The sequence below is a fragment of the Zootoca vivipara genome, chromosome 5, assembly GCF_965207765.1.
Source record: "Zootoca vivipara chromosome 5, rZooViv2.hap1.1, whole genome shotgun sequence".
NCBI lineage: Eukaryota > Metazoa > Chordata > Lepidosauria > Squamata > Lacertidae > Zootoca > Zootoca vivipara.
The window spans coordinates 85,451,287-85,478,344 of NC_142588.1; positions in this window are offsets into that span (position 1 = coordinate 85,451,287).

The window sequence follows — 27,058 nt, forward strand, 5'->3', positions numbered from 1 at the left end:
TGAAAGTCAATTCACCCGTAATAGTGTATCAATCTTTTTATTATTTTTTTATTTTTTTAAAAAAACTCCCATTGTTTGATTGACATGATGAGTCGGGGCTGGATGGAGGAAACAACTGATAAACATTTGCTCCAATCCTGCTAAAGAAAGATGGGACTAGGGACTCAGCTATACAGCTGCAAATATAACGTTTTCAGTATGTTTTAAGTGTATTATACAAATGTGACACTAGATGGCGAAGGTAAGCTTAATGGCAAATTCAATATATTTTTAAAACCTTTTTTTTTAAAAAAAACATTTTCACAGTGTTCTTTATATGTGTTTAGATTTCACCCAGGGGAGGGAAACTCAGACCCCGTGGGCAAAATGTGGCCCTCCAGGTCTCACTATGTGACCCACAGGTATCTTCCATAGGCTCACTAGCCATGCCTCTCTCCCTAGGCCCCAACTCTCATTGGCCTTGCTGTTGCAGATATTAATATTGTATAGCTTGAAGCAACAGGATGAATAAAAACTGACTCCTCTGGGGGGGGGTTGTCTAGACCCAAAATATGGTTTCAAAGCTTTACTAACAGAACTTTCTTCAAAACAGAACATACAACAATCAATTCTACATCCAGATACTTGTATAATATCATGCACATTTCAATAGGGATTCCTTTTCTTGTAATTTGAAATAACTCCAAACAGACCTAAAATCAAAGGTCTGTCTCTCCCCAGAGTCTCCATTAACCTGAAGCTATTTTCTCTACAGGAGAGACCTCATTATCACATCCTTTGTTCTCTGTGGCTTCCAGAAAAAGACTCAAATGCAACTCCCTTCAAAATGGTGATTTGCAACTGCATACCTTTCACATGTAGCTTCTTGTCCCACATAGAGATAACGTGCATCAAAGCTTATGTGATATTTTCAGTGGCGAACATTGCAGCTTGGCTGCCCGGGGCGGCACTGCTGGGGGCGGGGCATTGCTCCGCACATGCACAGTCCATCCGGGTGGCCGGCGATCTCTGAAGCAGAGCACGCTACAGAGCGCTTTGCTGCTGCCACCCAGCAACCCGCTCCGTAGTGCACTCTTTTTCTTCCTGCTCGGGCGGAGGAGGTGAGGGGCGGTCCAGGGGCCGGGGCGCTGCCCCATGCGCTGCCCCCGCACGATTGGAGCTAGTATGGAGCTAGGGGCGGCCCGCCCCCTGCGCCCCTCCCTTGCTATGCGCCTGGATATTTTAACACTTCTGGTGTTTTGTTTTTGTTTGTTTTTTAAATGCTCATAGTTTTGTTGCCAATGTGGAATGATTAGAGAGGTTTTCAGGCAGAGAGGTAGACTCCCAAACACATAGGAATAGACAGGGGACACAGCCATTTGCCACAATGCCATCCATCCACTGCTGCCCGAACATAGGATTGGTGAAGCCATGCTTGGAATCCTGTGTGCAGTTCTGGCCACATCACCTCAAAAAGGATATTGTAGGGGAGGCAAAAGGTTGTTTGCTTATATATTTGTATTCCACACTTTCATCAAGCATATTGAGGTGTCATGCAACATAAAAAATATAAGAACATCAGTCCAAAACATCTACTGTCAGGCTTCGAGGAATCAGCTTCCTACACCCCACCCCTGTGGCAGTAGATAAGAAATAAAACAAAAGGAACCCCTTACCAGTTAGAATATTTAATAATCACAGCAAGAGGACAAAGAACACATCTCCTAGAAATGGCGGTGCTCCCAATTAAGGGATACTCCTCCCTACGTCCTTATTAATCTACATCACTCCTACACCTTGTAATCTGAACTTGTAGCCTCTGTGCTTTCTGTTCTGAGACTTTCTGAGCTCTCTGAGACTTTGGAGAAGGGGGGGTGAATGTTATCCAGAGACTGTGAATCTGTTAACCCTCTCTCCTCCAGTGTTTCTTCTCCTAGCTGTTCCCCATCCAGTATTTCCCAGCTTCTGCCTTCTGAACTATGTTCCTCTGCAAACCATTGTTCCAAATCTATACTTTCCTCCTGCTCCTGGGAAGATTTAGGATCAGCAGTAGGAGCAGGGGGAGGGGGTGGCTTCCACCATTCCTCCTCAGTACAGTCCTCTTTAGCATCTACACCAGGCATGTCAAACCTGCGGCCCTCCAGATGTTTTGGCCTACAACTCCCATGATCCCTAGCTAGCAGGACCAGTGGTTGGGGAAGATGGGAATTGTAGTCCAAAACATCTGGAGGGCCGCAGGTTTGACATGCCTGATCTACACCATTGTGGTTACCCCTGCCTTAGATGATGCCTGGTGGCCTGTTCTTGAAGTTCAGAAGGAAATAAAACCTTGCAAGCTTTTTATTAGTAAGAGTAGTGTCAACTTCTTTTGAAAGCGTTCAAAGGTTTGAAATGTATGAAACACCACAGACAGAGACAGATTGCAAGGTAGAAGGCAGCTGATGTGATCAAAGGGGGAAGCTAAATAGAATTTATCACATTGTTCAGTAATTTATTTTGTGGATGACACCACTGCCATGACTGGTACATTGTATACAATATAGATGTTTTAAGAAATGTGACCTCCTTGCTCTTCCGTTGCTGACATAGTGGCATCACTTTTGTTGAATTAATTTATACCTTCTGCTGTTAATGAGTTGGGAGTGATCTGTTCCATTGAACATCAACTGCCGGGATTTTATAAGGAATCTTCAAATTCGTGGTAATATTTACTCTTAGATCTTGAGCAGGGAGGACTAGAAATTCCAGTCCACTTCTAAACTAGACTAAATTTCTCATTCTCACATGTGCAAGGATGCAACTTTCAAAAAATAAAAATAAAAATCTCAATTCCAAATTTATCTGCACAGATTTTTTTCTAAATGCAAATCTCACTCCTTGATCTCAATCATCGGTGAGGGATTTGTTTCTTTTACCAGTTCTGTATTATTATCCACTCTAAGTCTCCATAAGTCACCAGAAGATAAACATATGCATATAACTGTACAATAAAGTTCCACATATAATTCTGCAGAAATATAGTACTGCATGGGGCTTGATGCTTTCATATGTGTTATGCATGTACCTTTTCGTATAACTTCATATAATTTAGTGTGTGTGTGTGTGTGTATATATATATATATATATATATATATATATATATATATATAACCTGGCAATGCATAAGCAGGTTGGACAAAAAGCCCTGTGAAGATAGGCATCGCCTCAGACTCCCCAACATCCTTAACAAACTACAGTTCCCAGGGTTATTTGGGGGGGGGAGCCATGATTGCATAAAGTGGTATGGTACTGCTTTGAACATATACCGGTAGTCCAGATAGAACCTTTGTTTTACTCACAGCAGACATAGTGGAATCAATGAACATGACGGAGGTGGTCCATCAATTTCATCAGCTCTGAGGCTCCAATACTTTGGCCACCTCATGAGAAGAGAAGACTCCCTGGAAAAGACCCTGATGTTGGGAAAGATTGAGGGCACAAGGAGAAGGGGACGACAGAGGACGAGATGGTTGGACAGTGCTGTCGAAGCTACGAACATGAGTTTGACCAAACTGCGGGAGGCAGTGCAAGACAGGAGTGCCTGGCGTGCTATGGTCCATGGGGTCACGAAGAGTCGGACACGACTAAACGACTAAAGAAGAACAACACTCTAAGCAAAACTTAGTTAAATACCACATACTGTTTTGGCCTGGTTCTTCAAAACAGACAATGATTTGCTTCCCTGGGGAACACATTCCACCAAAAGGGAGCTACCTCTGAATAGACCTATACTTGTATCAGCACCCTCTGCACCTCCCTCAGGTGAGGGGTGCAGAGAAGGGCATCTGAAGATGAATACAATGCCTGGGTTGGTTCAGGTGGGGAGACTCTATGTGGGGCTGCTCTTGAAACTGACCCAGAAACTCCAGCGGGTGCAGAATGCTGCAGTGAAACTCCTTACGGGGTTGGAGATTCATTCCCTGTGTCTGCATTCATGGGATTGTTGTCTATCACATGACAGTATGTTTTTTTCATTCCAGAGAGTGGGAAGTGACAAAGACAGGATGTTTGTGATACTGTGTTCCCTGAAGTGGGACTATTGTCCTTTGTTCATTCTCTTTGCTGTCTGATGCTAGAGAGAGAGGGAGCCATGTTACAGTGCTCCGTGTGTGTTTATATGTAAATAAAATAAATTAGCCAAATGCTGAGTTGCTGAGGTCTGTTACGCAACTGTGCAAACTCTGCAGATCCGTAAGTCAGTTAGCAATGTCAGTTGGCATCAGTCGCTGTGATGTTCGGGCTGGAGAAAGCTTTTGAAGCTCCTGAACAATCAACCAGGAGTGGAGTACAGGATCAGGTTTAAGGTGCTGGTTTTAAGCTTTAAAGCCCTATACAGCCTAGGAACTTTGTACCTACGGGACCACCTCTATTGGTATGCCCCATGCAGGACCTTATGGTCTGCAAATAACGACATCCTAAAGATTCCGGGCCCCAGAGAGATCAGACTGGCCTCAACCAGAGCCAGGGCCTTTTCGGCTATGTCCCCAGCCTGGTGGAACGCTCTCTCACAAGAAACCAGGGCCCTGCGAGATTTGGCATCTTTCTGCAGGGTCTGCAAGACGGAGCTGTTCCACCAGGTCTTTGGTCAGGGTTCAGTCTAACTCATTTTCTCCTTGTATAAGAACAAGCACGAAGGAGGTTTCCCAGCCCACTCACAGGTGCATATAATATCAGTGGAAACAGTTGGTAACCGCCTTTAATTTTAACCCGAAGATTGCCACTTGTCCAGTTTTAATTTTTATTTGTTTGAATTAATTGTGGGATGTGTCTTAATTTATTGATCGCTTGTTTTTATGCATTGTATTACTTGTATGATGTTAGCCACTCTGAGCTCGGCTTTGGCTGGGGAGGGCGGGATATAAATAATTTATTATTATTATTATTATTATTATTATTATTATTATTATTATTATTATTATATGTGGGGTGAGGCAATTCACACGTGGTCTAGGAAGAATGGATCAGATCAATTCTTTCCAGAATTCATAAAGAGCTGTTCAACAGTGGAACAGACTACCTCAGAAGGTGCTGGGCTCTCCTTCACTGGAGGTTTTTAAACACAAGTTGGATGGTTATCTGTCAGGGATTTTCAAGCTGTGATGCCTGCATATATAACCCTTGGGATCTTTTCCAACTCTACAATTCTATGATAAAATCAAATTTCTCAAGCATCCCTGCTTATGACCCCTCACTCTCATCTTTACAATACAACTCATATGAGTTCAACCCTCCAACATTTCTCTGATGAAAATAGGGACATCCCATTCCATAATGATAATTTTACTATTTATAGCCCACACATCTTACTGGGTTGCCCCAGCTACTCTGGGCAGCTACTAGCATACAGCGGTGCCTCGCTTAACGAATGCCCTGCTTAACGAATTTTTCGCTTAACGAAAGGTTTTTTCTAGCGGAGGTTGCCTTGCTAGACGAATTCGTTTTACCAAAAATTCATCTAGCGAATCGCAGTTTCCCATAGGAATGCATTGAAATTCAATTAATGCGTTCCTATGGGCAAAAAATATTCAAAAAAAATTCAATGCATTCCTATGGGATTCACTAGACTAATTTTTCATTATAAGAAAAGACCCGTGGAACGAATTAAATTCGTCTAGCGAGGCACCACTGTATATAAAAACACAGGTAAAGGTAAAGGACCCCTGGACGATTAAGTCCAGTCAAAGGCGACTATGGGGTGTGGTGCTCGTCTTGCTTTCAGGCTGAGGGAGCCGGCATTTGTCCACAGACAGCATTCCTGGTCATGTGGCCAGCAGGATTATACTGCTTCTGGTGCAACGGAACACCATGACAAAAACCAGAGTGCACAGAAATGCCATTTACCTTCCTGCCGCAGTGGTACCTATTTGTCTACTTGCAATGGTATGCTCTCAAACTGCTAGGTTGGCAGAAGCCAGACAGAGCAATGGGAGCTCACCCCGTTGCGTGGATTCGAACTGCTGACATAATAAAACATTAAACATTAAAAAGCTTCCCTAAACAGGATTGCTTTTGGACGGCCTGGGGGGTCAGATAACTCCACACCGTCCAACATTTCTCCAATGAAAATAGGGACGTCCTAAGGAAAAGTGGGACATTCCAGGATCAAATCAGAAAGTGGGATGGGTTCTCTAAATCAGGGACGTCCCTGGAAAATAGGGACACTTGGAGGAGCTGTGAGTTACGGTGATTGGTGCCAAACAGCTATCTGCTTTCTCTGATAGCAGAAACATCACCAAAAGTATTATAAAACGTATTCCTGGCCTTAAGATATTGGACTGCTTGTACATGAAAGAAAAATATTTACAATTAAGCATGAAAATAAATCCCACACAGACATGCAGATTAAACATCTGGCCGTCAGTTCTGCAAAGAGTTTGCTTCCTTACAAGAAAGTGGCCAATATTTTGAGGCTTAATAATTTATGAAAGTTTAAAAGAGCAAAAAATGAATCAGTATCTAAAAAACAGCAACAGCAATGCGCACACACAATAGCTTTTTCTTCCATTTCATCTATAACTTTAAAAATTCATCATGAATCTCTTTGAGTTCGTGGCTGGCAATGTTACTTACATCTCTACTTATAAAACCTTTGAAGAGATACAGTTACACCCCCCACCCCACCCCAAAAAACACAACAACTCTTGGGTCTTAGAATTTGGGTTTTGTATGGTTTCTGTAGTCAGCTGAATCTCTATAAAATGCTATGCTTTGCCCCCCCCCTTTTTTTTGATTTGGAAACAAAATGTTGGCTTCAGAACATTAACCTTTACTACGTTTCTCTCATTATTATATTTTTTTTAAAAAGAAGCTGCATAAAATTTCCGGGAGTGACTACATGCTAGGAATTAATGCCCGTGGATCATAATCACAATTTTAAAAAATATGACCCAATTAATTTGGTTTGCATAGCGTACATAGCCACTCCCAGCTGTATGCTCACAATTCACTCAGCCTGGAGTCTATTGCTGGCTTATAACAACACTTAGCAGCTGTTAGACAGGGTGATCACCTGTTGTTAGCCACAGGTAGCCTTAATTCTGATGCTAATTGCTCATAGTGTTCTGCTCATTAAGCTGCCCCCAGTGTCAGGATGTGACTGCTCAATGGCAGATGGATGGCAGAGTGAAATGCCTGAGCTATCTTCTCATGTGAAAAACAAGATTGCTTTTTAATACATGGAAAAGACCCATTTGTCCCGCATCACACTACACATTTATTTTAAATATCTAAACTCTTAAGGTATAGCCCCCGGAAGACAGCCTGCAAGTAAAGAAGCTCCATGTGAGATATGTTTGGATGGCTTTTTTGTTTTGTTTTTTAAACAACAACAACAACCCTGTAAGAATCCAGAACTACAAGAACTCACCAAGTCCCAGGGATCAGTGACATAGAGAAAACTTGCTTTTTCCCCCCAGGACCAATTGCAGTCATCAACAGTCGTTAACAGCCATCTACAGTCTTTAAGGTGCTACTGAAGGAATTTTTTTATAGCCATCTACAGGTTTACCACTCCCATCAGCCCCACCCTCTGAATATACATAAGGGTCTGGTGGATTCTGTTTCAGTGTATCTGACGAAGTGTGCATGCACACGAAAGCTCATACCAAAATAAAAACTTAGTTGGTCTTCAAGGTGCTACTGAAGGAATTTTTTTATAGAGAAAAATTGTTAAGTAGAGACAGACTAGAACTAACAAGTCTTCAAGGCATGTATGAAAGCTCCTTCTGAATGGGTCTTTCCTAGTTCTGTACAATGGGGGATCCACAACTGCGGGACCACCACTGTGAAGGCCCCATCTATTGTGCTTGGCAACCTAACTGGGGGCATTCGAGGAAGGCCTTTGCCGTTTGTATTAATAAATGAGCAGGATCATATGATCACAGTCAGAATTGCACCGTAATGGGTAAATAATGGTAGTTTAGTTAGCAGGAAGAAGCTGTGGCAGAGGGCAGCCCAGAATCAGAGGCAGAAATGGAGGCTGGAGAGGGGGGGGAGCCAAGAGGCAGAGATGAGTTGGGTTGATGAAGAATCCAGGGTGTCTCCCTATCGTGCTGTGATCAGCTTCCCTTCTCCCTAATCTCCCAGAACCAGAAGAGGGATGAAGAGAGAGGAGCAGAGACAGACTGTTACAGAGTCTCATATTGCTTGAGAAGGACCCAGAGTAGGAGGAGATTTAGGCAACCGTGGGAATCTGGGGTCTTCAGTCCTGGCAACTGCCTCATAGGGGCAGGATCTACTGGGATGAGTTGCTGTGCTCACTGGGCCTGGCCTCCTGAGCTGACCTTGTGTCCATGGGAAAAAATTACTTGTACTGATAATAATAATAATAATAATAATAATAATAATAATAATAATAATTTATTATTTATACCCCGCCCATCTGGCCGGGTTCCCCCAGCCACTCTGGGCGGCTTCCAACAAAACAGAAATTCTAAAATACAGAAATCCATCAAACATTAAAAGCTTCCCTAAACAGGGCTGCCTTGAGATGCCTAATTGTTGTTCTCTTTGACCTCTAGTGGGAGGGCATTCCACAGGGTGGGTGCCACTACTGAGAAGGCCCTCTGCCTGGTTCCCTGTAACTTGGTTTTTCGTAGTGAGGGAACAGCCAGAAGGCCCTCGGAGCTGGACCTCAGTGTCCGGGCAGAACGATGGGGGTGGAGACGCTCCTTCAGGTATACCGGACCGAGGCCGTTTAGGGCTTTAAAGGTCAACACCAACACTTTGAATTGTGCTCAGAAACATACTGGGAGCCAATGTAGGTCTTTCAGGACCGGTGTTATGTGGTCTCGGCGGCCGCTCCCAGTCACCAGTCTAGCTGCCGTGTGATTTATTGCTGTCCTGTCCCTGGCACCTGCTCCTAACATCCAGGCTTCCAGAAAGCTACATAATAATCTGAAATACAAAATCTTCAGATTTCCTGAACTTCTGTGGAGGGTAGAAAAACCCAGGTATTCATTAACCTCTTGGATCCAAGCCATTATAAACTTGGCTTCTTGAAATGGACTCTGTATGGAGGAGGATGCCATTAGCATATACTGTTGTCCTCCTGCGGCTGGTTTTATTTCTGCTAAATCAATTATTTCAGCAACGCAGAGCAAATAATGCTTTGTTTCTTCTGATAGTAATTTGAGTCAAATTAGGATAGACCCCTATGGAGTATTTGGATTCGTTTTCATGACTACTCCCCACTATATTCTGCGTAAGTGGAGAAAAGCAATTAAAAGTTTCCTACTGATAGGAACAAACACGAATGAGATTTCTTCCCCTTTTCTTGTAGAGTTTAGTTGCAAATGTGGTCTGCCCAACAACTTGTATACAAAGGGGGGGGGGGGGAGAAGGAATGAAAGAAAGACTAATTCCTACACACAACAAGATAAACCTAATGAGATAAAAAGGCTGGCTGGGAAAGGCTTAAAAAAAAATTAGCAACAACTTTCAGCAAGCTTAGCTCTGATCTTGGTCAATGTGTCTCTGCATGAGCCAACTTTTATTTTGCTGTCTTAAGCTGTGAAAAACAGAGTAGGTTGAAATTGTTCTATCAGGCGCACAGCCTGACATGAAACACGCTCAACGTGGGTCAGGGACAAAGGACAAACCAAAATAAAAAGGAGAGCAGCTTCTTTGATATAATCTGGGAGCAGAAAAATTAGAGTCAACCGGGAGATGGAAGATCAGTGCCTGGCTGGTTTTTCTGTTTTTTGTTTTTAATTGAGGCCATTGTCATTAGGCATGTGGGAGAATTTCAGTCCGATTCACATTTGCATGTGGACCTACCTAATTTGCACTTACCGAACTAAAAATTCATGGACTGAAATGCAACCGTCCTTCCGAATTTGCACTTTTATGAATCTTGCAATGCAGTTCTCTAACCCTTCAACAGTGTGTACCGAAATTCATAATTGGAGTCATTGTAATATATAAATGTATATATTACTGGAAACGACATGCAAATGACACGCAAAACAGCTTTGTATTAAGCAAGATGGCTTGTATATATTAGGGGGAAAGGCATTGTAAATGTATTTGTAGACTCATAGCAGCTGTCCTATAGGGAGATCGAACCTACAACCTTGACATTATCAGCACGACACTCTAATCAATGATGATTTTCAAAAGCCACAATGATGATTTTTTGGGGGGGGGGCTATCTGCTATCATTTAACTTCTGTATAATTAGTTTTTAAAGGGTTCTGCATTTTGTCTCTGGGCAACTAATCATTGCAGCTTTTGATGCCATTTCAGTTGGCTGACAAGTAGGAGATAATTTTGTTTACTAATTTACCTGTAAATCCAGCTCAAGAAAGACTGAAAAGCACAAAATGAAATGAAGTATTGAAATCTAGGAAGAAAAGAATTCTAGGCAAACTGTTCTGAAACTCTCCCCTTTTTAATTTCTTGCTTTCCCCCAACACCAGCCACTGGATTTTTTCTCTTTTTGCAGACCACCTGAAAATTGCTGTGAGTCTTGGTGGACCACTTAATAACTTTTTTGTTCTACATAGAAAAATGCATGCATAACTCATGTTTTAATCGCTTTCTTCTTATTCAGTGTCAGGAACATTGTAAAAAAACTTGTACTATTAAAATCACAAGCCCTAGGCCAGGCTGCTAAAATAGGGCACTTTTCACTGTTACTTTTTAAAAAAGGGATAAATTAGTAGATTGTACCAGGATCAGATTATTGAAATCACAGAGCCTGTTTGACAATCAACAGCCTTGTTGGCTGAAATCAAAAAAATAAATAAAGCAGTGGGTAAACACTAGAACACAAAAATATGACAGCTTTCTACATGCAAGGAGGTTATATATCTTATTATATACAGTCATACCTCATTTTACTTCCGCTTCAGGATGCGTCTTTTCAGGTTACGGACGCGCTGAACCCGGAAGTCCCGGAATGGGTTACTTCTGGGTTTGGCACGTCCGTAACCTGTGCACATGCGCTAAGCGCTAAATCACACTTTGTGCATGTGCAGAGGCACCACATTGCATCATGCACATGCACAGATGAGGCACTTCATGTTGTGGCCTTTTCATGTTGCGAACGGGACACCGGAACGGATCCCATTTGCAACATGAGGTACCACTGAATGTCATATATCTTATTCTTAGATCCTCAAGTCTAGGAAAGAGTCCAGGCTCGAACACCATTGCCAATCCCACTTAGCATAAAGTTAGAAGCAGATGTTTGAATCAAGTTAGGATAGAAACTTATGAAGTGTTTGGATTCATTTTCATGACTGTTCCCTTCTATAGGAAACCTCACTATACGGGACCTCACTATGAAAACAGGGGTTGGTATAGCAAAAGAAATGGGAGGGGGGACAGAACTGAGGTGGGGTCCTGCCCACAGCAGGCTGTGCATCCATTGGTTTTATTCGCAATTGGTTCCGCTCACTTATTTATTAAGTTTATATCCCATATTTATTTGTTTGCAGCTAAATGCCAATGAAGGTTATCACTCTGTCCTCATCTTCTCATTGAATGACTCCAGGTAAGCTTAAGAGAGACCCAAGAGTTTCCCATGGCACACTTTGAAAAACCATCGCCAGCTGCTTATTAATGTTCAGGATTCCCACATGGCCGTGTTTCATAATTTGCCTGCCTAATAAGTTCAGTGTGTAGGATTTCAAAGAAGCCCCTCCTGCTTACACTTGGAGGCATTGTAAGAACAATTCAGAGTGTGTTTTGCAAGGGAACGAGTATGTGTTTATCTGTACCGTTCATTTGGCAGACTGATGCCTGAAATTGGCAAGTAGCTCTTTTAAAATAAAAAAACACGGATAGAATGAAGTTGTCAAATTTCATTTTTTGCCTTTCACAAGTCATAATAGAATCACCATATCTGCTAGATGTGTCTAAATGTAATGGAGATGATATCCGGCGCCAGGTGGGTGACGTCCATTGAGGTGTTAATTAAAGAAAGAGGCTGGGGTCTGCAATTTTCACTTTGCCTCCATGGCTATGACTACCTAAAGAAAAATAGTTTTCATCCTTGCGAATGCTAATGCATTTTATCCGCACTTGCCTTGTAAGGCTCCACTGATCCAACTTTCTGAGCTTCTAATATCCAAATCCGTGGTATGCATGTACGCAATAATGTTATTTACATTAGATGACCGAAATCATTTGTGGTATTTCACTGATTCTGTTTGCGTGCGTAGACCTTTTAACCACCCCAATTCAGACAAGACTCAAAATTTTGGTTTGGTTTTTGGCAGAATTTAGGCCACAGCTTTATTGATTACAATCAAGTAAGTGGTTGCATAGGCTCTGGTTCAACTAGCTCCCTGCACCCTTGCAGGTAGCACTGACCTAGGGCACACCATAGGTCAGCCTTGGGTGAATACCCGGCAAAGTGGAAAGTGGGGTCAAGCCAGTCCACCAGGCAGATGCCCCCCCTTGGACTCTGGCTCAGGGCACAACCCCTCTCAGGTTTGACCAACCAAGAGTCCCTGGATTCCTTTAACGGAATACCCAAGCCCGCATGCCACCCCTATCACCTGAACCAGAGCCTATCCCCAACCTTACAAGTTGTGACGATTTGCTACATGGCAGGTGAAACCCAAATGGCACCAACCAATCAGCCAAGTGGAGGAAATTCCTGCCATACCCCTGTCCCAATGACAGGTGACACACAATGGCATAGCAAGGTCAAGCGCAAGCCCTAAATATAGGGAGAGGTGGGCGGGTGTTTTGATGCACTGAGCCCCAAAGAGGAAGCTCAGGGACACGTGCATGGGCTTAAATAGAGGTCTCTCGATTGCTTTGACTGGCGTCCCTCTGGCCCAACTGCACCCAGGTTCGAGGGACCTCCAATAGGGTGTTTTGGCTAGCCAAACGTTCCCACCCACAACACAGGGTCTGGTTGCCAGGTCGCACCACAACATGTGCCCTCTTGTTAGGGAGGACCCAATTTGTCCACTCCAGATGCTCAGCCCTAGTTTGAGCAACTTCTCTGTCATGTTGTTCCCCACTCCTCATACTTTTTTGACAGGAAGTTATCTATGAAGAAACCCAAAGTGTGAAGTTCCTGGTGTCTAATCTCCTTCTCTCCCCTCAAGAGCAGAATTCCCAAATGTCAAGGGCTACACATATCCTGCGTTCGTAACTCCAACATTTACTGGCTTGAGGAACAGGGGAGTGGACGAGCCACACAACTTTGCTTAGTCCAAACACATCCCATCATTGCTGTGGATGGGGAAAAGTACAGTCATCAGCCTGGATAGCTCAGCTGGTTACAGCATGGTGCTAATAAAACCAATACAAGGTATCAGGTTCAATTCTCATATAGGACAGCTTCATATTTCCACATTACAAGACTATGTTCTATGATCTATGGCCACCAAAAACATTGGCGCAAACTGTAGTTCTAGCACTATAAACAGTATAAACAAGGCCCAGATATAGGATCATGCAGCTAGTATTTTTCTTGGGAAACTGGGATAGCTTCCATAAAAGCTGTTTATTTATCATTCATCCTGATATGTTCACGGGGAGATGACAGCATTGCCAGAGAATGGTTGTTCTCCCACACTTTCCACTGCAGTTTTCTGCCACTTTTCTTATTGGATTCTCCCCACCCAGTTTACAAAGTGACCAGATAATTGCACTGTGAGGTATTGGATTAACAAATAGCCCATGCTCTACCAAGTGCAGGATCCCAAGAAAATGTGTGTTGTGTCAGCAAGGGCCCAGCTAAACCACAGATCAGAGGGCTCACTTTGCTTATGATCATTTAAATGAAGAGGCACCAAGCAATGGATGTTGACCTCTCCTTGGGTACTAAAATAAAGCCTATTTTGATGGTTCACCTTCTGTGTAAACATTCCAAAGTAATCATCTTCCAACAGATTCCAATACTGACTTTTCCTAAAGCAGCAGAAAACTTGTTAGCTGTCAGAGCGTTTAACAGATGTATTTAAAACATTTCATAGGCAGCAATTACTGATAAGTGCTCTTGGAATAAAGTACTCCTGAAGAACTGGTGTGAATCAGGGAATGTCTTTCATGCCTCTCAGTAAGTGATTCCCCCACCCTCCTTCCAATAGGAAGATCAGATTTCTTATCAGGGTTGGTAGTCTACATTAAAAAATAAAACCGTTCCACTTACCACGCTTTCCATCATTTCTGTTAAAAGCTCATTTATTATGGGTCTGCTCCAAACTTTTTGGGACCTTACAACAGCAAGAGCAAGCTTGGGGGCTAAGTTAGACATGATGCACAGAGATCACTGATTAAGATCTCCTGCAGTTTTTATTTTACTAATGAGCAGCCCCACGAGGCTGCTTTGAATATCAAGGAAGTGGCACTCTGGGAGAAGACAGTTAACCCTTTCCTCTGTGCACTGATGTATTTTATTACATGGCCACCCAAGACCCCATCTTCCCCAGGTAGCTCACAAAGCATAAATAAATTACAACAGTAAAATACAAGATAACAATTAAAAGCAAAAACAAAAGCAATAAAATGCAGCATTCCTCCCTTTTCTTTTTTTGGCAGAGAGTAACATGTTAAGTTAGCAGCAGCTCATCTGAAATAAAATGCAGTTTGCACAAGGAAAGCCCCAATTTTGTTTTATTAGAACAGAGGATGAGGCACATTTTTCAACCCAATGGGCACATTCCCTTGCATGAAAGGAGATTCCAACAAAACTTCAGGAATACCATCCTGACGGCAATGGAACAGACTCCCTTGGGAGGAGGTGGACTCTCTTTCCTTGGAGGTTTTTAAGCAGAGGTTGGATGGCCATCTGTCATGGATGCTTTAGTTGAGATTTCTGCATTGCAGGGGGTTGGACTAGATGACTCTCGGGTCCCTTCCAACTCCTCAACTCTATGGTTCTGTGATTGCAGGGTTTCCCCACCCCTGATTTAGGTGGTCTACCTGGAGGCACCAGGCAAACCTAGAATTGCCATATTATGATTGTCACAGAAATGCACTAGATTATGTCTGAACTCATTATAGCCTTCATCACAAAACTGCTTTTCTTCTGTGTATAGCAGATGGGTTTTTTCCTCCTTTTTTTGCAGGGGTGGGGTTCCCTTTGCTGGCTAAGGCAATGGCGAAACCAACCCATCCTTGCAACAGATAGAGTACCGAATTGACATCCATCTGCCTTGTTCAGACCAAGGGCCATATTTCCTTCTGGGTACCCTTCTGGTGGGACATATCCCAGTGGGGGATGGGGTGGTGAGCAGAGCAATTTATACAAATGCTGTACAGCAAGCTATTTTCTGCACACACTCCGACATCCAGACAGACAAGTGACATGCATTATGGGAGCTCAGTGACACATTTCAGCCAGGCAAAATCATTGAAAGCTAGTGAAGGCTTTGTCTTGGGACCCGTGCACTGCAATAATAATAATAATAATAATAATAATAATAATACCACCTTTATTGTTATTGCACAACCTGTGAACAATGAAATTAAACGAGCCTCCCCCCTCCAAAAACGCAATCTGTTATCAAGCAACACACCACCCTACAAGTCAATTTCACTATGTTATTTTCCGTTCAACAGCCTAACAGACCACGGATAGAAGCTATTTTTTAGCCTGTTGGTAAGGCTGATTATACTTCTATATCTCCTGCCCGAGGGTAGAAGATTAAAGAGGTGGTGGCCAGGGTATGGTCCCTCAATCATCCCTGAGAATTTTTCTTGCTCTCCTAAGGCAATGATCCCTTGTGATGTCACCTAGCAGACTCAAGGGACAGCCCATGATATCATGTGCTGTATTCACCACCCTCTGTAGAGACTTTCTGTCCTTCCTCCTGTGATTGAAGGAGCTGGGGCTGCACATGGTGCAGGGTGTGCTGATGTCTGTGTGGACGTCCTGTGGTATGTGAGGCATGGCCACTGCGGAACTTTGAGTGGCCCAGTGTCAGGGACCGTGCTGACGAGGGCTGCACTGAGTAGGAATGGTAGGAGCCACCCCCTCCCCCTGATCCTGAATCTTCCCAGGAGCAGGAAGACAATATAGATTCAGAACAGTGGTTTGCAGAGGGGCACAGTTCAGAAGGCAGAAGCTGGGAAATACTGGATGGGGAACAGCTAGGAGAAGAAACACTGGAAGAGAGAGGGTTAACAGATTCAGAGTTGTTGGACAGCATTCCTCCACCACCCTCCACAAAGTCACGAAGAGCTCAGAAAGTCTCAGAACAGAAAGCGCAGAGGGTACAAACTCAGATTACAAGACGTAGGAGTGGCATAGATTAATAGGGATTGTTGTAGGGATGAGGGGGGTGTAAGCCTTAATTGGGAGCACTGTTATTTATAGCAGACGTATTCTTTGTTCTCTCACTGTGATTATTAAAGATTCTAACTGGTAAGGTGTTCCTTTTGTTTGATCTCTTATCTACTGCCACAAGGGGGAAGAAGCCAATTCCTCAAAGTCTGACACCCAAACCCTTCATTATATATGGGAGTCCTCCCCCCTACTTGGCACCGCTGTCTTGGGAAGAGCAGTAGTAGCTAAGGAGAATTAACCTGTGGAAAGTCCTGAGGGCCAGGTAGAGATGGAGGATGGAGGGCTGCATTTGGCCCACAGGCCTGGGATTCCTCAGCCTATTCAAAAGATAGGATCTTCCCCAAATAAGACATGACTGAGGTAGGCCCAGGTTTAAACAAACCACCTCTGCCTCCTCCACTTTGGGTCTGCATAACACCATGCCGTTATGGGAAAGAATGTTTTACATGATAACCAATCAGCTACAAGGTGTTCTTTCTTTTTTTAAATCACTTCCCATACTGACTAAGCAAGCTGTTGCTCCCACTGGGTATTCTGGCATATTGCAGTCATAGCTCACCCCTTCCATGTAAGATAATATTACAGCGACAAGCAGATTATAAAAATGCACTTGATTAAAGATTCAGCCATTTTGCAACGAATCACCACTGAGATAAAATATTCAGCGGCATGATTTCCAGACGATATAATTTCCACACTGTGACTTATGCCTGATCAAGCACAAAAAGCTGAATAATTGCCAAATATCACCTCCACAATTTTAACGGAACAATGATCTCCTTTGATGCCTCCATTGCAAGATGTGTGTGGCAGTGGTTGTTTTAAGAAATAAATAATAATAAAGAGTAAATGATACCTGTGCTTAGCAAGAACAAAATAGCATGTTTTATTTCCTTATGCCATTGTAATCATCTAGCTTTTTTAAAAAAAAGGAGCTTCAATTTATTATTCATTTTCCTAAGAACAATAAATGTACTAAGATGGCAATCTTATGTCAATTTGCCTGAAGGGGATCTCAGCATGTAAGAAGTCCTCAATTTCCATTCCATCCATGTTACTCGCATGCTGTGCTGTTTCCATTTTGCTGCAGTTCGGCTTCCGACAGAAACGACATTATTCATCTCACTGCAACAATTACACAATCAATTCCATACTTAATTAGAGGATTATGTTATTCCACAGCATTCTTTTCAATGCAAAGGAAACAGTATGCAAGTAGTGAGCTATCAATTGCATATAATTCGTGGACAGAAAACAGCAGCAGCAGCAACATCAAATACCAATTACATTAACTGGATTGATTTCCATTCCAGCCATGTGACAGATAAGCGAAGATTGACAACTTCTGCTCCCATTTCCATCAGAGTTCTCTGGTGTTGCTAGAGTAAGCACCTTTGGACTGAATGGGTCTAGATGAATAACGGGTCGAGTGCGCTCGCAAATTCAAACGTAATTATTGATCCACTATGAGGATGAGCACAGCCTTGATCACACCCTCATGTGACCCTGCAAATCTGTGCTGTGTTCTCTACCACTGCCTCCTCCCAACTTTCTCTGTCCCATGGAAAATATATCTTAGGCAGGGAGAGGGAGAGCTGAGCAAGTCATCTGCCAGGGACCCCATGGCAGAGAAGAGACAGAAGTGAGACTTAGGGTGGATCTACACACAGGGGGGAAGCGCTATAAATAAGTCAGAAATTAAGTTGTTATAACAAAAGGGGGGACGCTATGATTATTATTATTATTATTATTATTGCTCTGCAGCGCTATCTGGTGTTGCATGTTTATAACGCATTCAAAAGACAAATTTTCTTGTTTTTCTTTTTACTAATGTAGCTAAGTCCTTAAATTCAAAACAATGAAAAGGTAAACAACTGTGAAGTGCAAATATTTAAATGTATATGCACCAACAACCTTCACATATACAAAAAGATTCAAAAATGTGTACAAAATCTCATGCTCGAAGGCTTAAAAGTCCAGTATAAAGTGCAATAATCAAGTCCGATAATAAAGTGCTACGATGTATCATGCGTTCTTATCTCTTCCGACGGGCGGCTAGCTTCTTCCCCATTTCACAGGAATGGTTTGCTCAGGGGGCGGACTCTTTCTTAAGTAATACATTTGTATAAATTTATATGATGCACCATAAATACTTATACATTTCTTTAAAACATTGTACAGAACTTATACATTTCTTTAAAACATTGTACAGCTCACAATTCTTAAAGATTGATGAAATGCAACAGTTACTTACAAGGTTAAATACAAGGTCCAATCAGTAAGTCATTTCAAATCAACCAATCCTTGCAAGAAGTACAACACCAGCAACTCTTAAAGATATAGGTAAAGGTAAAGGGGCCCCTGACCATCAGGTCCAGTCGTGTCCGACTCTGGGGTTGTGGTGCTCATCTCGCTCTATAGGCCAAGGGAGCCAGCGTTTGTCCGCAGACAGCTTCCGGGTCATGTGGCCAGCATGACAAAGCTGCTTCTGGCGAACCAGAGCAGCGCACAGAAACGCTGTTTACCTTCCTGCCAGAGCGGTCCCTATTTATCTACTTACACTTTGATGTGCTTTCGAACTGCTAGGTGGGCAGGAGCTGGGACCGAGCAACGGGAGCTCACCCCATTGCAGGGATTCGAACCGCCGACCTTCTGATCAGCAAGCCCTAGACTCTGTGGTTTAACCCACAGCGCCACCTGGGTCCCTGTTCTTAAAGATATACAACTGTTAATAATCTCATGAATAGGATAAAAATGTTCCCCACCAAGTCCTTAAATTCAGCCTCTGAGCTTTAAAAAATGGTTCAATTAATGCTCTTCCAGGAACACAGGAGGAAGCTGCCTCATACTTGATCATACTGTCTAGCCCGGACAGCCTTCTGGCATTGTCTCTCTAGGGTCTCAGGCACTAGGAACTGAACCTGGGACCCTCTGCAGGAAAAATTGGTGCAGACCTGCTGCACTATGATCTCTCTCTTCTTTCATTTTTTTTAATCAGTTGCCTAACTTTATATGCTACCAACATGAGTTTGACCAAACTGCGGGAGGCAGTGGAAGACAGGAGTGCCTGGCGTGCTCTGGTCCATGGGTTCACGAAGAGTTGGACACGACTAAACGACTAAACAACAACAACTTTATATACTTATTAATGTTTCTGCAGCACAGAAAGAGAAGAGAAACTTAAATTACACACACAACTGAAGAATCCTGGTTGTGGTCCTCTCCATTAGCCTTTTTGGAGGGGCGGGGGAGAGAAATTCAATTCAGTTCATATTTGAACCTACCTAACAGACACTTTCCAAAACAAGATGAAAGACAGCCATCCTTCGAAATTTACACTTCTGTGAATTTTGCAGTACAGTTCTCCAGCCAAGCAATGCGTAAAAAGCATATACTGAGGTATGGAATACATAGAAATGTGTGCTTTAGTAGTGAAAATATTATGCAGAAATGCATTATATATTTATTAAAGATTTTCATGAACTACAAAAGAACATGCAATGTCTCTCTTTTTTTTGTTCAGATTATAAATGCATTATATTAAGGGAAATTGCTTTGTAAAAGTGTGTATATTAAGCAAAATTGCATACAAGTATAAGTAGATGCACTGAAATGCACTGAAATGTTGATCAACTATTGAGAGGATTTAAAAAAAATATAATTTTATTAGATTTTACTATTCTATCATCATCACAGTCATTATTTCCAGAAACAACAACAACAAAAAGTGTAGATCCCCCTAGCCCCCCTCCCCCGGGTGACTTCCCTCAATTATCTCTCCCTGCTTATTGGTTATTTCTTATTCATTAAGATTTTTAAAATAATTATTATTATTCTCTTATCATTCTAACATCATATTTCTATTTCTACATTTGTTTTGTTGATTGCAAATGTTTAATCAAACCCTGCAAGTGAGTCCATTTCTTTACGTTGATTCTGTAGATAGAACATAAATGCTTCCCAGTCTTTCTTAAAATCTCTATTGTCTTTTGTCTGTTAAAAAAGTCCTCTCAAAAAAGTCCTCACTTGAAAAGTGTTCTCTGATTCATTGGGGGGGGGGGAATCTGGTAACCTTACTCTACTCTACAGCGCCATCTAGTGTCACATTTCTATAACGCACTTATAACGTTATAATTGCAGCTGTGTAGCTGAGTCCCCAAACTGATGGATTTCTCCATCCCTATCATCCCTATCAGTGAGTTCTAATGTTGAAGCAAACAACCAACACTGGAGCAAATCTAATTCACAGAATGAATGACACTTAGGGATGTATGAAACTATCATGTTTTAAATCAGACCATTGGTATTTCCAGGACAGAATAGTTCCTTGATCCCAGTGGAAGACAATCTAAATGTCAATGCTTTGTGTGTGTGTGTGTGTGTGTGTGTGTGTGTGTGTGTGTTTAGTACCAGGATGAAATAAGTGACCACAAGAAGAAACAGAGATAATACTTGCTAATGTATTATCAACCTTGATTTCAGCATAAGAAAAAAGAGACTCCTTTACATTTAATGCAGAGCAATTGTTTCCAGTGCTGGACTGAGAAGTTATAAAATGGTGAGCGCAAAATGAAAGGAGGGATGCTGGGAAGACAAATGCTTTGTTCTTCTTTATCCAGGTGTGTCTGCAAGCCACACAGCAAGATGAATTGCCAGCTGGTGTGCCTTGTATGCACAGCCCAAGAATACTAACCAGCAGAAAACAAAATGGGAGACTTGTGCTTCTTATTTTAAAAGTCAGAACAAATTAACGAAACAAGAAATGATCTACCACTCCGAAGTAAAATGAGCACTGCAGCTAAAATTAGTAGCGAGTTTGGAGCATCTTCTTTGCCCGAGGACAAGCGAAAGATGATAAATGGTGACAGTGAGAGGAATCATCACTGCAGTGCCAGGCTACTAAATAAATAATCTCATTAATCTTCTCACCACCACTCACCTACTTTTTCTGCTACATTTCCACCAGCTTTATGGATTCCCCCCCCCTCCCTGCAGAACCAATGATGGCTTCATTTATGATGCCAACATGATTTGCTAACAGCTGGAACTAACAGTATTCAACCTTTAGCAGCCAATGAATAAATCACAAAACATTTGCCAGCTTCTAGTTGAGTTCCTTGGTTTCATCTTCCTCAGTTCTCTAATGCGAATTCATGTGATATTTTGGTTGGTCGTACCATCCATAGCGATTAGGATTTTAGAGGCTAATGCTTCCAAATACCAGTTGCTAGGAATTGCAATTGGCAGAGTGTGCTGTCGCATTCAGGTTCTGCTGGCGGGGTTCCCAGAAGCATCTGAGAACATGATGTTGGACTAGATGCGTCTTTGGCCTAATCCAGTAGGCTCTTCTTGTGTTACTTAAGGTCTTTGGAGGATGTTTGCTACTGTGGTCTGAGAGTGACCAGACCCAAAACCTCCTTGGTACTGGTGTTATATTTCATGTAGTGCAGTTAAACTCGCTCCCATAACAGGCAGTGGTGGCCTCCAAAATGGAAGGCTTTAAAAGAGGATTGGACATGGGAAATGATATAAAATGAATTGAAAAAAATGTTTAAAATAACTTTTGTAAAAAAACAAACAAAAAACCCCAACAACCAGAAGCTTTTTTAATTAAAATAAAAATAAAAAATCCTTCCAGCAGCACCTTAGAGACCAACTAAGTTTGTCATAGGTATGAGCTTTCGTGTGCATGCACACTTCTTCAGATACACTGAAACTGCAATTGGTCTTGCAAGAAAAAGCAAGGGCTGAGGTGCTAAAGAAAGCTTGATCATGTATAATGAGATAAGAATCCTATGTCTCTGTTCATACCAGGGCTCTCCATAGTTTTAAGCTTGGTAAAGACCAATTGCAGTCATTAACAGTCGTTAACAGTCATCAACAGGTTTACCACTCCTATCAGCCCATCACCCATTCCCATCACCCCCACCCACCCTCTGACTATACATAAGGGTCTGGTGGCTTCTGTTTCAGTGTATCTGAAGAAGTGTGCATGCACACGAAAGCTTATACATATGACAAACTTAGTTGGTCTCTAAGGTGCTACTGGAAGGATTTTTTATTTTTATTTTGACTGTGTCAGACCAACACGGCTACCTACCTGTAACTTTTTTTATTAGGCATTCTAGGTACTGACATACCAAAGGAACAGAAAAAACTCTTTATGTATGTGACAACAGTTGTACAGATGTTATTAGCCCAAAGATGGAAAGAAGACAAAGTCATAGCTGCCAACTTTCGGATTTGAAAATAGGGGATCAGCAGTTTCACCTGTCCCGGGGACAGCCTACGGTATATCTAACAATCCAGGATAGCAGCGGGAAATGGTGCTGGAATAAGGGAATTTCCAGCAAAAAAGGGGGTGGGAGGTTGGCAGCTGTGGCTTTGAATAAGGGAGTTTCCTGCAAAAAAAAAAGGGAGGGTTGACGCTATGGACAAAGTCCCTACTGGAGAGGAATGGCAAATTAAGCTGTTGGAGTGCGCCAGAATGGCAAAACTGACGGGAAAGCTCAGGAACCAAGAAGACAAAAACTTTAAGAAAGAATGGGGGAAATGTTACAATTTATTCAGGAGACCACTGTAAGCAAATAAAAACATTAGCAGGATTTTGATAACACTTGTAATGTAAAAAACACTGTTGACAAATATGGAGAGATATAATATATGGATTGTGAAACATGACGTAGCTGAAGATGTTTGAGAACTGGATCCACGGAGGGGAGGGGGGAAGTTGGGAGATTCAGAGAAATCTCAATAGATGGTTATCTATTTGGCATTGTTATAACTTTGTGTTTGTAAAATCAAATAAAAAATTTAAAAAATAAAAGAGGATTAGGCAAATTAATAGAGGAGAGAGCCATCAATGCCTACTAGCCATGCCGGCTGCAGTTGCAGAAAGCAATACTTCTGAATACCAGTTGCTGGAAACCACAGGAGAGGGGAGGGCTTGTGGGCTTGACTCCTACTTGTCAGTTTCCCACATAAAATTATTATTATTATTATTATTATTATTAAGCTCCCAGTACGTTTCCAAACGCAATTCAAAGTGTTGGTGCTGACCCCTTTAAAGCCCTAAATGGACTCGGCCCAGTATACCTGAAGGAGTGTCTTCACCCCCATTTCTCAGCCCAGACACTGAGGTCCACCTCCGAAGGTCTTCTTCTGGTTCCCTCGCTGCGAGAAGTGAAGTTACAAGGCACCAGGCAGAGGGCCTTCTCGGTAGTGGCACCCTCCCTTCGAATGTCAAAAAGAAAGAACTATGCAACTTTTAGAAGACATCTGAAGGCAGCTCTGTATTGTCAAGGTTTAAATGTTTGATGTTTTACTACGTTTTTATGTATGCTGTAAGCTGTCCAGAGTGGCTGGGGAAACCCAACCAGATGCGTGGGGTATAAATAATAAAATTATTATTATTATTTATTATTACTATTATCTGGTCAGTCACAGAGAAAAAAAGGATGCTGGATAATATGGGCCATTGGCCTGATCCAGCAGGCTCTTCTTATGTCTGTAGCTCTTTGCCCATAGAAAATTGCATCAGCTACTGTTTTGTTTTGTTTTTACTGTTATTTAAAGAGGATTTTTGCACCAATCTGCGCAACTGACCTAGAGCTTCATTTAAAGTGCTTCTGATTTTGTCTTTCTCTGTTTCCTGTTTTTCCCCATAATTGCATGCTTTTTAATGCTGGGATGTATCAGAAACTTCTTTTTAACATGTATTTTCTTATAAAGTTTTGCTTGTGAGCTGCACCTGAAGCTGAGAATATGCATCTCCCCAAATGACTGAATGGATTGGTATTTTGGATATCCAAATTGGCAGGTGATTGATATGCAAAAGGAGTAGCTTGAACAGCTAGGGAGATGGATCATCAAAGTATAAAGAAATATTTTGAATTGGTAGAATTTTACCATATTGGCTTTGTTCACATTGCTTTTGATGTGATGCGTTTCGAAGTCATATTAGGCATAAACATTTCCCCTCTGCATAATAATGATTCATATGGGTCTGGACTACATCAATTGATTCATCATCTTCATTAAGGATGCAATCCTATGGTCTGAAACACTGCAAAGCCACTGCTGGTCTATGCAGGGATCTGACCTGGTATCAGGTATTTTTCTGTGTCCCTAGGAGTTCTGTGTTCTGTGGCAGGCAGAGAAGGAGTTTTAGCCTTATAAGCCTTCCCACTATGGGCACAGAAAGCTTTTGCCCCCTTGCTTGCCAGGCCATCAATGTTTCAATGGTGGTAATGGCAAAAAAGTGGCAGGCCAAGGCAGATCAGAGGAGACTCCTGCCCCCAACATCCCCCCAGAATGGAAGAAAAATTATACCCACCTTGGACCTGACGAACTTATTTTCCTTCCTTCTGCCCTGGCATGCATAAGATTGTCAGGGCTTTGGATTGGGAAGTTTCTCAGTCTTGGTTTCTCCCTCCTTCCTTCCTGTTGAATATCTCCCTGAGGAAACCCTGGTGTTGGTATTGCCCTGCCACAAGGTGAGGGCTCAGTCTTATCACCATGGAAAGGAACACTTTCACTCACCACTAGGAGAAGCCAGTCCCCGTCTACCCAAATCCTGGGGTATATTCATTCAGACTCTGTGGGGCAAACCTTCGATACTTCCACCTGGGAGGCTTCAGGCCGAGGTGCTGACAGGGAACATCTCTGTGTGGTGAAGGCAGAGTTACAACTAACCAAAAGAACCACCCAGGGCCGTCCTTCCCATTGGGCTGACTGGCACGGTGCGCCAGGGCGCCTGCCCAGCAGGGGGCGCATCAAGGAGGCATGCGGAGCCGCCCGCGCCTCCGCCTCGCCCGCTTCGCTCCTTTCCTGACAGAAGTGGCTGAAGTGAGGTAGCAGCAGCAGCGGCGGCGGCAGCAGCAGCAGCAGCAGCAGAGCTGCCTCTGTCGAGGCGCAGCAGGGAAGAGGAACAGGGCTACCTTCCGCCTACACTCCTTCAAGTCACAGCGAGCACAGACAGCACTGCCCCACAATGCTCTGTGGCACCTCATTTGCATGCATGCAAATGAGGTGCCACGGAGCATTGTGGGGCAGCCCTGTCTGTGCTCACTGTGACTTGAAGCAGTGTGGGCAGGCGCTGCCCCACAATGCTCTGCCGGCAAACCTTCTGTCGGGGTGGCAGCTAGGGCTTTCTGGACTGCAGCGCTGCTGCGCCGCTTTGGCCGAGCAGGCAGAGGCAGAGCACAGCTGGCAGCATCCCTGCCTGTCACACTGCGCCCTGCCCAGCAGAGCACAAGGGGCGCCAGAGGGATCATTGTGCCATGGCGCCCGATACACTTAAGACGGCCCTGGAAGAACCACAACCACTCTAAATAACTTGAGTACTATTGACTCTTCTCCCACAAGTATCCAATAGTATCTTGAGCATCTACAGTTTCTGATGTGGAGAGGTGGAGTCTAAGTACCTAGATAAATAGGTATTGCTGTGATAGTACCTGGATCAATAAGTATTCCTACAATACCTGTATGGAACTTCCATGAGGTGGTTTTCAGCTAGGTTTTGCTCAGAATAGATCCACTGAAATTAATTAGCATGACTAAACTAGATCCAACCACCCTCATAGCTTCCCACTGGTCATTGAAGATAACCATTGTTGTTTAGTCATTTAGTCGTGTCCGACTCTTCGTGACCCCATGGACCATAGCACGCCAGGCACGCCTGTCTTGCACTGCCTCCCGCAGTTTGGTCAAACTCATGTTCATAGCTTCGAGAACAAGATAACCATAAGTTGAGCTAGATGGACCATTGGTCTGATCCAGCACAAGTCTTCTGATGTTCTTATTGCTTTCCTTTTCTTCCTCTAATTAACTAATAATAATCCATTTCAGAGAAGTTTCCCTCCTTTGGAATGGAATATGACCACGTTGTTGGAGCTTCTGGGTCATTTTCAGAGTTTGTACCAGAGTTTGGTACAATGTATTTGTGTCTCTCTTCAGTTCTCAGTAACAATGATGACAAATAAGTCACCATCAGGTTTCTCTTTATCAGTGGAGTATCTGAGATGCTGGTTCTAACTCCACATGAAGCAATTTTCAGCTGCCAAGCCCCACATCTACCAGGCACAATCTCCTCATCTCCTTGGTCTAATGTTCTCAAATGTGCCAAGGCACTGAAACAGTGCTATTTTTATGGTTTGTTTGTGTTAACGGGATAAATATGCACTTACGTTCAACTTTGAAATGACTTCTTAGGGCTTTCTCTCTCTCTTTCTTTTGCTTAAACTGCCTGAGAGATACACTGCACAAAGCCAGTTATTCCCCTCACATTCCCCTTTTAAAGGCGTTTCCTTGGCAACAGAAGCCCCAGAACAGTACCCAAGCATTTTCCGTAGTTTTCCTTCAGCTGAACTTTCTTGGGTTCACAAGGCTGAATGGAATGTTAGATTCCTACATTCTCCCCACCAATGATTGGATTTACATATCTGTGAGTTAGTTCTGTTAAGTGATGCATTGGCCTCATGAAATGTCATCATATTGAAGGGAGAGCGGCTTAAAACCCTCAATGTTCCATTGTTTGTCTCCTCCATTTCTTTAGTACTGGAACACAAATGTTTCCTTTTTTAAGATTTTGGTTTTAAAAGATGTGAAGGGGGTTCTTGCTTTTCCTTCGTCATTGCCTACCGTTGTATAAGACAACTTCCTACACTCCTCCTTTTTTCAGGCATTAAGGAGCCATGCTCACTATTTCGCTGGTTGCTATATGACAGACAGCTCATTGCATGTAGCTCTTTCCTCGGTGCCCAGCACCCACTTCCTCTGCTGAGA